Source organism: Aythya fuligula, chromosome 3 (assembly GCF_009819795.1).
Source record: "Aythya fuligula isolate bAytFul2 chromosome 3, bAytFul2.pri, whole genome shotgun sequence".
Classification (NCBI taxonomy): Eukaryota; Metazoa; Chordata; class Aves; order Anseriformes; family Anatidae; genus Aythya; species Aythya fuligula.
The window spans coordinates 20,755,027-20,767,567 of NC_045561.1; positions in this window are offsets into that span (position 1 = coordinate 20,755,027).

Consider the following 12,541-nt stretch of genomic DNA (forward strand, 5'->3'; position numbering starts at 1 on the left):
GCAAGTGCAGCTGGATGGTAAAGTGGCAGGCTCCTGGCAAGGTGGCTTTTAACAAGGTCGGAGAATAACACAAAACAGTTGAGAGATTATTACCAAGTCAAGCCCTGTTCTTTTGGCAGTTTTTTTGTTTTGTTTTGTTTTGTTTTTGTGGGTTTTGTTTGTTTGTTTGTTTTCATTCTCAATAATTGCAAATACAGTGGATACAGAGTTTGGTTTTGTTCTCTTGCTGTAGTCTGAGAGCAATTACAAAGGCCCATGTACATTCATGACATTCTTAGAAAACAGTGAGGTTCCTATTTCATGTCCGCTTTCTTCCATCTTCCTTGGTCTGTGAGTGAAACTCCAGCAACGCAGGAGATGCATCATGACACAAGACTAGAGATTTGTTAGGCCTACGCTATAAGGGGATCCCAAATCTCAGAGTCTGGGTTCAACATTTTTGGAAGGTAGAGAATAATAATGTTTTCCTTCAGTGTGCAGACAGCTAGAGTGAGGACAGTGCAATTTGTCTAGCCCATTTGCTGAGGATGGTGTGGTTCTGTGTCCCAGATGGTGCCTTGCTAAGATCGGACAAACATTAAAATTTAGCCCAGAAGAAGTTGGACTGTCAGTTGGTATTGAGAACCAGCCAGAGGCAATATTAGTCCTTGAAGACAGTGGGCCTGCTGTTAAATCTCTAGTCAAATGAAAACTTTACTAGTCAATTTATTAGCCAATGTTAGCCCTGCTTGACAGAACGTTACAGAAGTAATCCGATAGTTTTTTTACTGTCCGGCATTCCTTTTTGGCCTGGCCCATTTTTACTACAGTTTTAAAATTTCATTTTCAGATTGATACTGGAGCACAAGGCAGTGGTTCATTACCCAAATGGGCACCTCAAACAAAGCTTATGGCACCACAGCTGTGGGGTGTACCTGTTGATTGCTGGGCGGACTTTGAGATACTTGGTAGAATGCTTAGAGATTGGAAGTGTTCCGTTTTGACTAACTGACCTGGTTGTATGTTAGGCAGGGTTTCCACCCACTAGATCAGGTTGCTCAAAGCCCCATCCAACCTGGTCTTAAACACTTCCAGGGATGGGGCATCCACAGCCTCTCTGGACGACTTATTCCAGAGTCTTACCACGCTGAGTAAAGATTTTTTTCCTTATTATCTAATCTAAATCTACCTCACTTTAGTTTAAAACAATTATACCTTGCCCTATTGCTATACTTCATGACAAAGTCTCCCCATCTTTCTTGTAGGCCCTCTTTAAGTACTGGAAGGCTGCTACAAGGTCTCCCTGGAACCTTCTCTTGGCTGAACAACCCCAACTCTCTCAGCCTCTCTTCACAGGCAGCTCCAGCCCCTTGATCGTATTTGTTACCCTCTTCTGCACCCACTCCAACAGGTCCACATCTTTCTTGTACTGGGGGTTCCAGGGCTGACTGCAGTGCACCAGGCCAGGTCTTACAAGTGAAGCAGAGCGGGAGAATCGCTTCCCTTGACCTGCTGGCCATACTTTTGAGGCAGGCCATGATACAACTGGCTTTGTGGGCTGCAAGCACAGCTCATGTTCAGTTTATCATTCTTGAACACCCCCAAGTCCTTGTCCCTTCTCCCATTTCTTTCTTTCAGACTGAAGGAGAAGAAACATTTTACTGTATGGTCCTGTACATTATTTTGAGGAATAAATGGAAAATTTCTGTGCCAGCATGGATCTATATCACTTGAACTACTAGAGATACAAAAACATTAACTAGGAAGAAGATGGCTCTGTGCTGATCTGGAGAAGGCAGGAGCAATTAGTTGGCATGCTGTTCATGGCCATAGGGGAACTCTTCCAAGGCCATTTTTTAAAAAACTTAGAATAGAATTTGCATTTTTGCATGAACACTTAATTTAAAAATATAACTGAAATAACTGACTGAGTAAAACTATTCAGATTGATATTATCTTGTTGGATCTTGATACTGTTTTGTTGAAAAGTAATTTAGTGAGCTAAAGAGAACTAGTTTAAATGAAAATTTAACTCTCTTGGGCTCGGTGAGGGTGTTCTGTACTGCTTCAGAAACAAAGTCCCGGTATTTGGACTCTTAATTTTCTGATACCACACAGTTGTATTTCAGATGTTTGAAATCTGTGTCTTGATTGTGAGTACCTTTTGAGTAATTAATGTGCTAGAACAAGCATACCAAGCCAGAGAACAAATGTAAAGGAGGGCAGTAATCAGCTGATCGATGCGGGAAGCCAAAAGTCATTGGTAACGTAACTTTGACGTTAAAGTAAGAAGTTCTCTACTTAATCTCTTCTCCTGTTAAATCTTTAGCTCTAGTTTTTTTAGTAAATCATCTTTAAAGCTATTTAACAAGTTTCTACAGATGAAGTGAGCCAAGTGGGTGAATGTAACTTGTATTTATAAAGATGAGATCCAGATGGCAAAACATGGAAATGGGAACCTAGTGGGCTATGACAGAATAAAATTTGTTAAGACATAGATGGAGGAAAGCACTGGGAGTTTACTTTCCAGTTAGCACACATACTAGAACAGCTAAGAAGGTTATTTGAGAGAACTTAGAAGACAAACCTATTCCGTTACTTTCCTGACTTGAGTCAATCTTTATTTGTGATGCAGATAGTTAAAGGTACTCCAGAGAAAGGAAGTAACGCTATTACCAATTCATTCCATTTCCTACTTTCTTAATATTTTTTTTACCCCTTTCCATTGGGGGAATATGATATCACTACGTAGAAGGAACAGCTGGCAGTTCTATTTTCAGTATCAGATTGCATGCTCAAATGTGTCTCTGTGCTCTGCCATGGGACTTCACTGCATCCTGTTCATGTCTTAGTTACCGGCTGATCAGTAGCACTCACCCAGAATGTGGGAGACAAGTGTTTTTCCTGTACAGAGCTGTGAGTGAGAATATTTGTCTTTACAAATGAGAGCCAGAAGGAGAAGTCAGTGGGTCCCCACCCCCATTCTGTATTACTATGGCTAGTTTTAACTAGAGATGTGATATGCCTGGATTTAATTCCCATGCCAATCTGTACATGTTCACCTGTGTGCCAGGCCTTAAAATGTTACCTATATAGTCAGTTTGTCAAACATCTGTTTAGTATTGCTTGTATTCACTGGAAGAGAGAAGGTATCACAGATTTTATTTGCTTAGGTAAGTAGCTGGGAAATGAGTTATGCTTATTCTTCATCTCTCTTTTAAGAGAGTAGTTAACTGTTGCAGTTGAAGTAGAAGAGACAGTTTCCCGCATCAGATAACTGGTTTGAATAAACTCCTGTGCGTGTGAGATACTGAGTTGCACCCTCTCAGGCAGATTAAAAAAAAAAAAAAAAAATCATGTCTCTGGATTTAATAAATAAATAAATAAATGTTAGCAGTGCTGTGGTTTGGATCTAGTAAGGCCCCTTACTCCCATGGCATAGCTGACTGACTACCTTAGCTTACCTAAGGGTGATTAAGATGGCTTTTGAGAGTTTGATTAAACTACAGAAATTACACTCTTCTGTATGTATGTGAGGGCTGTAGATGCTGCCTTGGTGTGGGCAGCACCTGATTTTATTTTATTTTTTTTTTTTTGGTGGCTTCTTTCTGTAAATCCATAGGTTCCTTTGAAAATGTAAAGCAAAAGTTGCTTGTTCCTTATTAACTTAGGTTCTCAAAAATGTTGTCTATTGAGTGTTACACATTATTGTTGGATCGTGAATTGCTAGCAAGAGGAAGTTAGATGCCTGAGAACAAAGCCAATGAGACTTTGTAACCTAGGCCTTAAAACATAGTGAAGACAGTCAAATAGGCCAGAGTACACTTACAACTTTTCCACTACTTCATGGGGCCGGTATTTTGTGGTTGGAGGATGTGTTGCACAGGGTTCTGCAAAGTGCTTATTGTTTTAAATTAAACACAACACGAAGGAGTAATAATCTAACACTCTGATACTGCTACTCAGTAGAAAACTGCAGAAGATTTATTAATAGATTGCTTGTGCTCTCTTGATGTAGTTGAAGGTGTTTGTCAGAACATATACGATAGACATCAAGCATCGTATTGTAGTTTGAATTAAATAGGCTATCAAGTCCATCCAGGAGTTGGACTTGATGATCCTTATGGGGTCCCTTCCAAATCTCGCATATTCTATGATTCTGTGAGATGCTACTGTCATGTATACAGTAAAGAATTTATAAAATACAACTTCCGTTGGTTCATGACCTTTAAACTATGCAGAAATAAATCAGACTGCAAGGCTTACCTGCTGTCATAGTTGATCTTAAATTAAAAAATTCCTCTCTTGTAGCGTGTTTCAGCCAATACTAGTATTCTAGCATATGAACAACCTCTGCTTCTTAGAGCCTGTGATTCCCACTGATGGATCTAAGTAGCAAGTCTGACTTCAAAGATGGAGCTTGTTTTGTTTTAGCTTGGAAGGTTTAGGGTGAAGTTCTTAATGTAGCCAAGGTCTTGTGGGGGGCAGCCAAAATATTATGAATCTTGGTCACGGTATTATGCCAAAAATGCCAAAGGCAGTGATTTAATACTTCCAGAGTAGTAAGAATAGTTGAATGTTCGACCATCCAATCCCTTTCATGGCTTTGATTTTAATTGCTAATCTTCAGCCCAGTTAAGGTAAGCCCATATCTGAGAAAGGTCTCTCCTTTAGGTTTACTTTTTCCTGAAGATTAAGGTAGACCAATTTGAAGGTTAATGTAATGCATCATTCTGGCAGCAAACTTAATTTATACTTAAAATTAGCTTCCCTTCCTTATGTTTACAGTGCAGAAATAGTAATGGCTGACTGATGACCTTCTGGGTGAGAACAACTGCATTGCCATCAATATTTTTTTTTCCAAATATGCAGAAATTAAATCAGGTTTTATCCATAGACCTACCTTGACTTAAGCCTTGGTCCTGCACCTTTGAGAGAAATGAATGGTTTCTAGTATTGAAAAGTTTAGTCTAAAATAAACACCCAAATGGCTCAGGGTTTGGAAATGGGGGGTATCCTGTCTTGTTATGCATCAGAGTATTTTTTTAGTTAGGTTTTACAAGCACCCATCAGACTGTCGTCTTTCCTTCCCCATTGGTTTGGGAAGGAAGACAAAGCTTGTTTAGAAGTACATTCCCTGTCCTGTTGACCAGTCAGCCTGTGGAGGAATACATGGTCCCATGACACAGTACATCAGATTCACATTTAGAAAATCATGCAAATTTTTCTTTACAGGGAAAGGTTTTTATACTGAGATGTCACTTGCAGCACAAAAGGTGATGTGGAATGCCATGTACTAATTTTAAATATTTTTTTCAGTAATGAACCAGATCACAAATGAAGGATGGTGCTGCCTGTATTTTTAATAATATGTTGACATATTATTTGGAAACAATGTGGTCCATGCTTCTGTTGTATTTATAATTTAGCATGACTCATAACCAGAAGCCAGAACTGTCCTGGTGAAGAGAAAGAATGTGATATTAAGATTACAAGTGCCAAGGCAGATTTGTATATCGAAAGCTGACAAAAAGACAATTTGCAGGGGTTTCAGTAAGTGCATCATTAAATCATCCTTGGCTCCTTCTCAATTGTTTTCTTTAAATGATGCTTCTCTAAGCAAAAATATAAACATGTGAAACACTGAAGGTGACTTTCTTGGAAGAACTGTTTTTTTCCCACTAAGGAAATATTATTTTTTTCTGAAGATGTCCAATTGATTAATGCCAGACTGCATGGAATTATTAAGTGAAATCCTCAAGATGTTCTGTTGTTTTTATAGCACAACTCCATCGCCAGTGTTTTTCTGTATGTGAAAATATTTGGCAGCTTTGTTGACCAGATAGGAAACAGTATGTGAATTCTGTGTTTTCATGTAAAGGCCTTTGTTTCACATCTAAAATTTAGGATGTTGATGATCAGCTAAAATAGTGCCTTCATAATTTCTGTAGAGCCTCATGAGGAAGGAGAGTATTGTATTGTGCTTCCAATACCAGGATTAGACATACCTGTTGGTATTTCTGTATGTTGTTACGGCAAGCTCTTGAATTTGGCGTTAGCAGCTATCCCCATCATCAGCGTGCAAATCACGTCTACTCCGCTGGTATTAAAGGTTCCCTCTTCATAACAGAACCCCATACTACATTTGGCGTGAGCAGCACTGAGAAACATACATATTGTATAAATTCCCTTCTTGAAGCACTACCCAGTACTTTGGTTAAGCCACTGTAAAACTACTGGTATGCATTTGTTCATAGTTTGGAAAATACTGTTTTCATTACAGTAAACCAATATAAACATCAGCAATATTCCTATCAAACAAATTAGTTCTCATGTGAAATGTATGGTAAGTAAATTTGTTGTGTAGCTGAATACAGTGTTATTTAATGGAACTTGATTTGGTGCCAACCAAACATATGGATCTTTAAATGCATTCCCCTTGTGGCTATGTTGAAATCATCCACCAATAATGTGCTGAATTCCCTTCCAGACTCGCAGGCTGGCTGCCCTTATTGTATGAGGTTTTGAAATGCTACAATAGTATCGATGGAAAAAATAGGAAAAAAAAGAAAAAAAAAAAAAGAGAGAGAAAAAGAAAAAAAAAAAGTGTTTTTTTCAGTGCAACTTTTGTTTTTCTTAATTATTTTTTTATAAAATTTTACTCAACTAAAGCTTTTATTCTCCCATTTCTCTGCACTTTCCATCTGGAAAAGAGTTCTGCTTTATCTTCAAAATCCATGAATTTTTTTCATTCCTTTGAGGATTTTGTCTCCGTTCCCTTCTACTTCTTTCCTTTTTACCAGTGGAAACTGATTGAAAAGGAGGGAGAAAACTGAGAAAAGGCAAGGATTTTTTTTTCCCAATGTTAAATTATTACTGTAGGAATTAATATTTCTGAAAAAAATACTTTAAATACTTTTTTTTTCAGAAAATGCTGTTTGTTTGTTTGTTTGTTTGTTTTTAATTATGACAATCTGTGTTCTTTGAAAGGAAGCAATATTGAGAAAATTTTGCTTCCCAATCACATTGTTTCAGCTATCACCTTTTCAACCACAGAATTTTAATGGAATAACACAGTAGATTACATTACACATACAGACGAAGTAATAGCATAGATCCTTTCCTACCAGACACTTCTTTGCATACATACACATACTACTTGTGTAGCAATATTTGAAATTGGTGTTGTTCCCTTCTTGTAATGATACAGATACACGTCAGAGTTTTGCATATTGTTCCTCCATAGCAGTCAGTGCTTTAAGGTGGGCTTTAGAAATCACTGTACTGTAATTAACTTTAGTTACTTAACTATAACTTACCTCACTGCAATTTCTTTAAAACCTTCCCTTTGTACTTAAATGTTGAAGTGGTGCTAAGAGTGATGGGCCTCATTTTACTACGTCAACTCCCTCCTGTGCTATAACCACAAGTGAGTATGGAATAATGCTTTACATGTATAACATCTGCGTACGCTGATGTCTTGTGTAGCCGAAATTGTGTTTTGGTTTACTGAGACCGATAAATGGTGCAAGTCGTGTTCCCGTATTTGTGCCCAGCATCACATTCAAAACTTTGAACGTGTTTTAACTTCTGGCTGGCTAGCCAAACCTGGTAACACTACCTGACTGTGGCACACAGGACTTACAAGCATTCAAAAATAGCTCAGCATCCAGCTCCAGGCTCTGGACCGAGACCACCTGGGAAGGACTTGGCTTTAGAGCACAGCAGGAAAATAAAATGTTCTTTCAATAAATAATTAGAGGACCTGTTAATGCTATACGGAGTAGAGCAGCATTATCTGTGCCAGTTCCTTCTGTAAACTGGTGTAGCTCCTTTGGGATCAGCTGAACTGTGCAAATGTGCATCAGCCAAGGAGCTGGCATTAGCAGAGCTGCTGGGGTCTTAACACCGAGCTTGCTGAGGAGCCAGCTCTCCTGCATTGTACAGCACATAGAAGAGAATGTCGAAGAGGCAATTCAGTGGGGTGATTTCTAAGTCCTGAGAAATTGTAGGTGCAAATGGTAGCACGATGCTGGCAGACAGAGAGGGGCACTTGTGTTGTAATTAATGTAGCAGCCAGTGGCAAGCTGGGAGATGATCTTGTTCTCTCAAAAACAAAAACTAGGGGCTAATTATAGAGACACTGATGTAACGGGAACATTCTGACCCACCATTATTGTCGTAACCGTAGCTGTAAGTCCTGTAAATTAAAAGGTCTGTTTTCCTTGCTTTCTGTGTACAAATTCCATTTCATAACATTTGGGGCTATTTCAGGGAGGTTACTGCATTCTGTAGGTGATTAAACTTACTTAGCCATCAGCAGCTTGATTTGTAACCCACCCAAGGACTGCTTATCTGGACTGAAAATCTCTTAGCTGAAGGTGAGATGTGGTCTACGGAACCTCAAGTGCCAAAAAATTAAGAGTTCTGTACAGCTAAAGGAATTAGGTGTTTTGCTAAAATCTTTGTGAGGAGGTAAAGCAGTCTGGAGACTGAGTCTTGTGTGCTGTATTTCTACCATGCAGTACCAAGAGCAGGGCATTTCTCCTCCAGGAAGCCAGCACAAGGGTGGAGAGGTGACCGTGTGTTGGCAAAAGGCCCTGTTGTGAAGGGGTTCAGGGCTACCTTGGAGGTTGCCTGCTCCTCACAGTGGTGAAAGGTGTTACTTCTGACCCACAAGAACCAACAGGTCATAGCAGTAGTACGTATCTTTGTGGTTCTTTGTAAATCCAAATTCCATCCTCACGTTTGGTGACACAGAAATTTAAGGCATGTTTTTGCCAGATGAGTTTGCCAAGTCTGTCTGCAATCTTATACTTGGGTCTTCGATTCCACAAGGAAATCATGGCTTGTGCCTAGAGAGACAAAAGCTAGATGGAGAGACAAAACATCACAGTCTTGAGGATGTTTAGATCCCATGTTGCAAACAGAGGTGTACTGAGTGAGTTGCTGTCATAGCAACATGCATGGGAAGGGAAAAAAATGACAATATCCTTCTTTTTTCATCATTAATGAAAATACAGGGATTTATATTTTTTGTTTGTTTGCTTGTTTTGTTTTGTTTTAGATCAAAAGCAATCTGTATGTTTTGAGCCAGGATAGTGTTCAGTTTTGACAGTCAATATTTGGTGAGCAAGTATCAGAGGTACGTGTATGATTCACTTCAATAAGACATGGTTGGAGAGGGTGAGGGAGGACAGAAAAGACTGTGAATAACCTGCGGAGGAAAGACCCTGGGGCCCGTAACCTCAGTTAAGAGAAGACGTAATACTTACAAGGGCCAAAGGGGGATTAGACGATGTCACAAGCCTTTGCAAAGGGCAAAAGGTTATGATATGTTCCCCAACCACCAGTTGGAGATAAGCTTCTGCTTAGGAAAGAATCAGCAATATTTAAAATTTATGTGATGTGCATAAGATAAAATGCTTTGTCAGCTGATCCTTCTGCCAAATATAAAACCTATTCAGAAGCTTTTCAAAGCTTCATAATCTTTTAAATTGTAAATCAAAGTGTTTACACTGCATTGAGATTGCCATTAACTACACAGACTTTGTGATAAGCTACCACAGAAAGGACTAGAAGCCAGCAAATATTTCTTATTAATAATTTGAGAATAAACTCCTAATTCTCTACCAAAAGACTTGAAAAACGTTTCCCAAATTATGTTCAAACCAGTGTAGATTACTCTGGAAGGAGTCTGTAGTTTTGGTTATATAGCAAATAATTCTTTATGTCAAGATTGGAAGATTACTAGCTGAAAGATCTTTGAAATTATATTAATTTAACATAACAGAGTGAAATAAAAGTCAAGTTCAAAAAAAAAAAAAAAAAGAGAGAGAAAAACTGCTCTGTCTAGTTTCTCTGTACTAAATAAATTGTTAAAACAACTGTATAATGGGATACATGCAGAGCTAGAAACTCTTGCTTGTTTGTTTGTTTTTCAAGTTTTATGGTTTTATGATTTCATAAAGTTATAACTCCGGTAAAGTTCTGATTATGCAAGAATATTGCTTATTAGTATGTCCAGTTTTTAGTCCTTACAGTTGTAGGGAAACTTTGAGCATGTTCTCTCAAAACTCTAGAAATGCAAAGGAAAGGGGAAAAAATACCGAATGATATATATTTAAGCTGGTCTTACAATTTAGGAGCCTATATTTGAGTGAACTATATTTGAGTGCTATGTTTCACCACCAGCTTCAAAATGATTATCCAGCCTCAAGAGAAGTATTTGCTAAGTAATATGACCAAGTCAAGATGAGGCTGATTCCACTGTATGACTTCACTACCATGTATTTAGAAAAAAAAAAAAAAAAAAAAAGAGAGAGAGAGAAAAAAAATACAGACGTAACTTAAAACTTCCTTCTTGCAGATAAACTTACATTTTTATTACTTTATATGAAATGAACCTGGAAAGCATGTGATCACCATCCTCCTTAGTACATTTTTGTGTGTATTGGGAAACTGTTACCAGTTATTCCTTGCTGTTCTGTTTCTAGATGAAATGTAAGTTCTTTGGTCTTTCCTCATATGTCATGTTTTGTAGGTCTGTATCATTTTTATTGTTCTTCGGCGGCTTACTCCTTTTTAACACACGATGCTCAAATTGGGCAGAGCGCTCTGGATGAGGTCTTGCCATTGCAAAATTTCACAGAGTAACTACTGCCTGTCTCTTAGGAATGATGCTCAATTTTTCAACACAAACTGAAAAGACTTTTATCTTCTTGCAGTGCAGTGGTATTAACGTGTTTGGTTTGTCATCTAGTGTAACCCCAGATCCTTCTAAATTAATCTGTTTTGACTTAGTACAAAACCTGTCAACGTTATTATTGTTATTATTTTAAACTGAATGGGCTTAAAAATAAATTCTATTTAACTATCTTCTTTAAAAAAAAATGGGGGGGGGGGGGGGAGGAGGAGAGGAGGAGGGGATTAGTTTTTGGCTGGAAAGCTTTTATTTCTAGTTTCATCCCAAAGCAAATTTTTATGGCTGAGTTATAAACCCCTGAAAATTGCAGTTCATAATGGAAACATTGGCAGACCCTGAACGGCGCCGCTGTAAAGTAGAATGAAGCTTTAAGTTTTTCCACTTTTAGACCTGGAATAAAACTAAATTACAACACTTTCCGTACGTGCATTTGATTTTCCCCCCAGTAATTTTTGCTGGATCTGCCCAGTGTTTCCTGACTTCCTATGTTGCCATTGGACTTTTTCCTATTGACTAGGCAGTTCATTTAATTCAGAAAATAGATTTACTAATGAAGATACTCAAAGTGTTGTTTGCCAGGGTAGAGGATGCTAGGAAATGTTATGCTGGCTTGAGGAAGGTTACAGTTTTGCTGTATGGATGAAACATTCATCCAATGGGGCCGGAACATAGGCTATGGGACTGACAAATTGTGAAATGATAAGGGTCCCTACAATGTTAGTCTGCAGAATGGAAACATTCTTCCACACTCCATCCAAACCCACTGAAAAGGCATATGCAAAGGTACTCTAAGAAGAAAATATTACAATTGTTTTCCTTTCCTAAGGCAGAAGAAATTAGAGCAGCAGTGCGATTTCTTGTAGCATTTCAGTACACTCGGATATTCCAACCAGGAGCTATTTTATCTCAAAGTGGATGTGAAAGCAAAAGGCAGAATGAATGTCAGCAAGTGGATGTATTCAGTTGGTTCAGCCCTTAGTCCGCAAGACTTTCAGTGTGACTCATTGTCACCAGTCCCCATGGTGTTCTTAAAGACTATGAAAGGGCATAACCAAAGCGATGTACCCTTGCTTTTCTGTTTTTGGTGCCTCCTTGAAGATGTTTTTTTCTTTGTTTGTTATTGTTGTTGTTATTACATCCTCATGCACCTGTGGAGATTCCTGGTATGGACAACCAAGGGCTATGATATTTTCCTTGCTGGTTTGTATTTAACCACTTTGTCCAGACTTTTGTTCCTCAGCTCTGTGAGAACTCAAGTTGTCAAGGTAGCTGAGACTTTGGCAGTGCTACATGGCCAGCAGGTACATTTCCCTGGGCTGTGCCTGGGAGAAGAACTCACTGAAAGCAGCCCTGCAAACAAGGACTTGGGGGTTCTGGTGGACAAAAAGCTTGGCATGAGCCAGGAGCGTGCACCTGTATCCCAGGAGGCCAACTGCTTCCTGAGCTGCATAAACAGAGGGGTGGCCAGCAGGTCAAGGGAGGTGATTGTTCACCACTGCTCTGCCACTTGGAGTCCTGCATCCAGGTCTGGGGCCTGCACCACAAGAAGGATGTGGACCTGTTAGAGCAGATCCTGAGGAGGGCCACAAAGATGATCAGAGGGCTGGAGCACCTGTGCTATGAAGAAAGGCTGAGAGATATGGGGCTGTTCATCTTGGAGAAGAGAAGGATCTGGGGAGACCTCATTGCAGCTTTTCAGTACTCTCAAGGAGCCTATAAAAAGACGGAGAACGACTTTTTAATTGGACGGATAATGACAGGACAAGGTGAATGGTTTTAAACTAAAAGAGGGGAGAGTTAGATTAGATATACGGAAGAAATCCTTCACTCAGAGGGTGGTGAGGCACTGGCACAGGC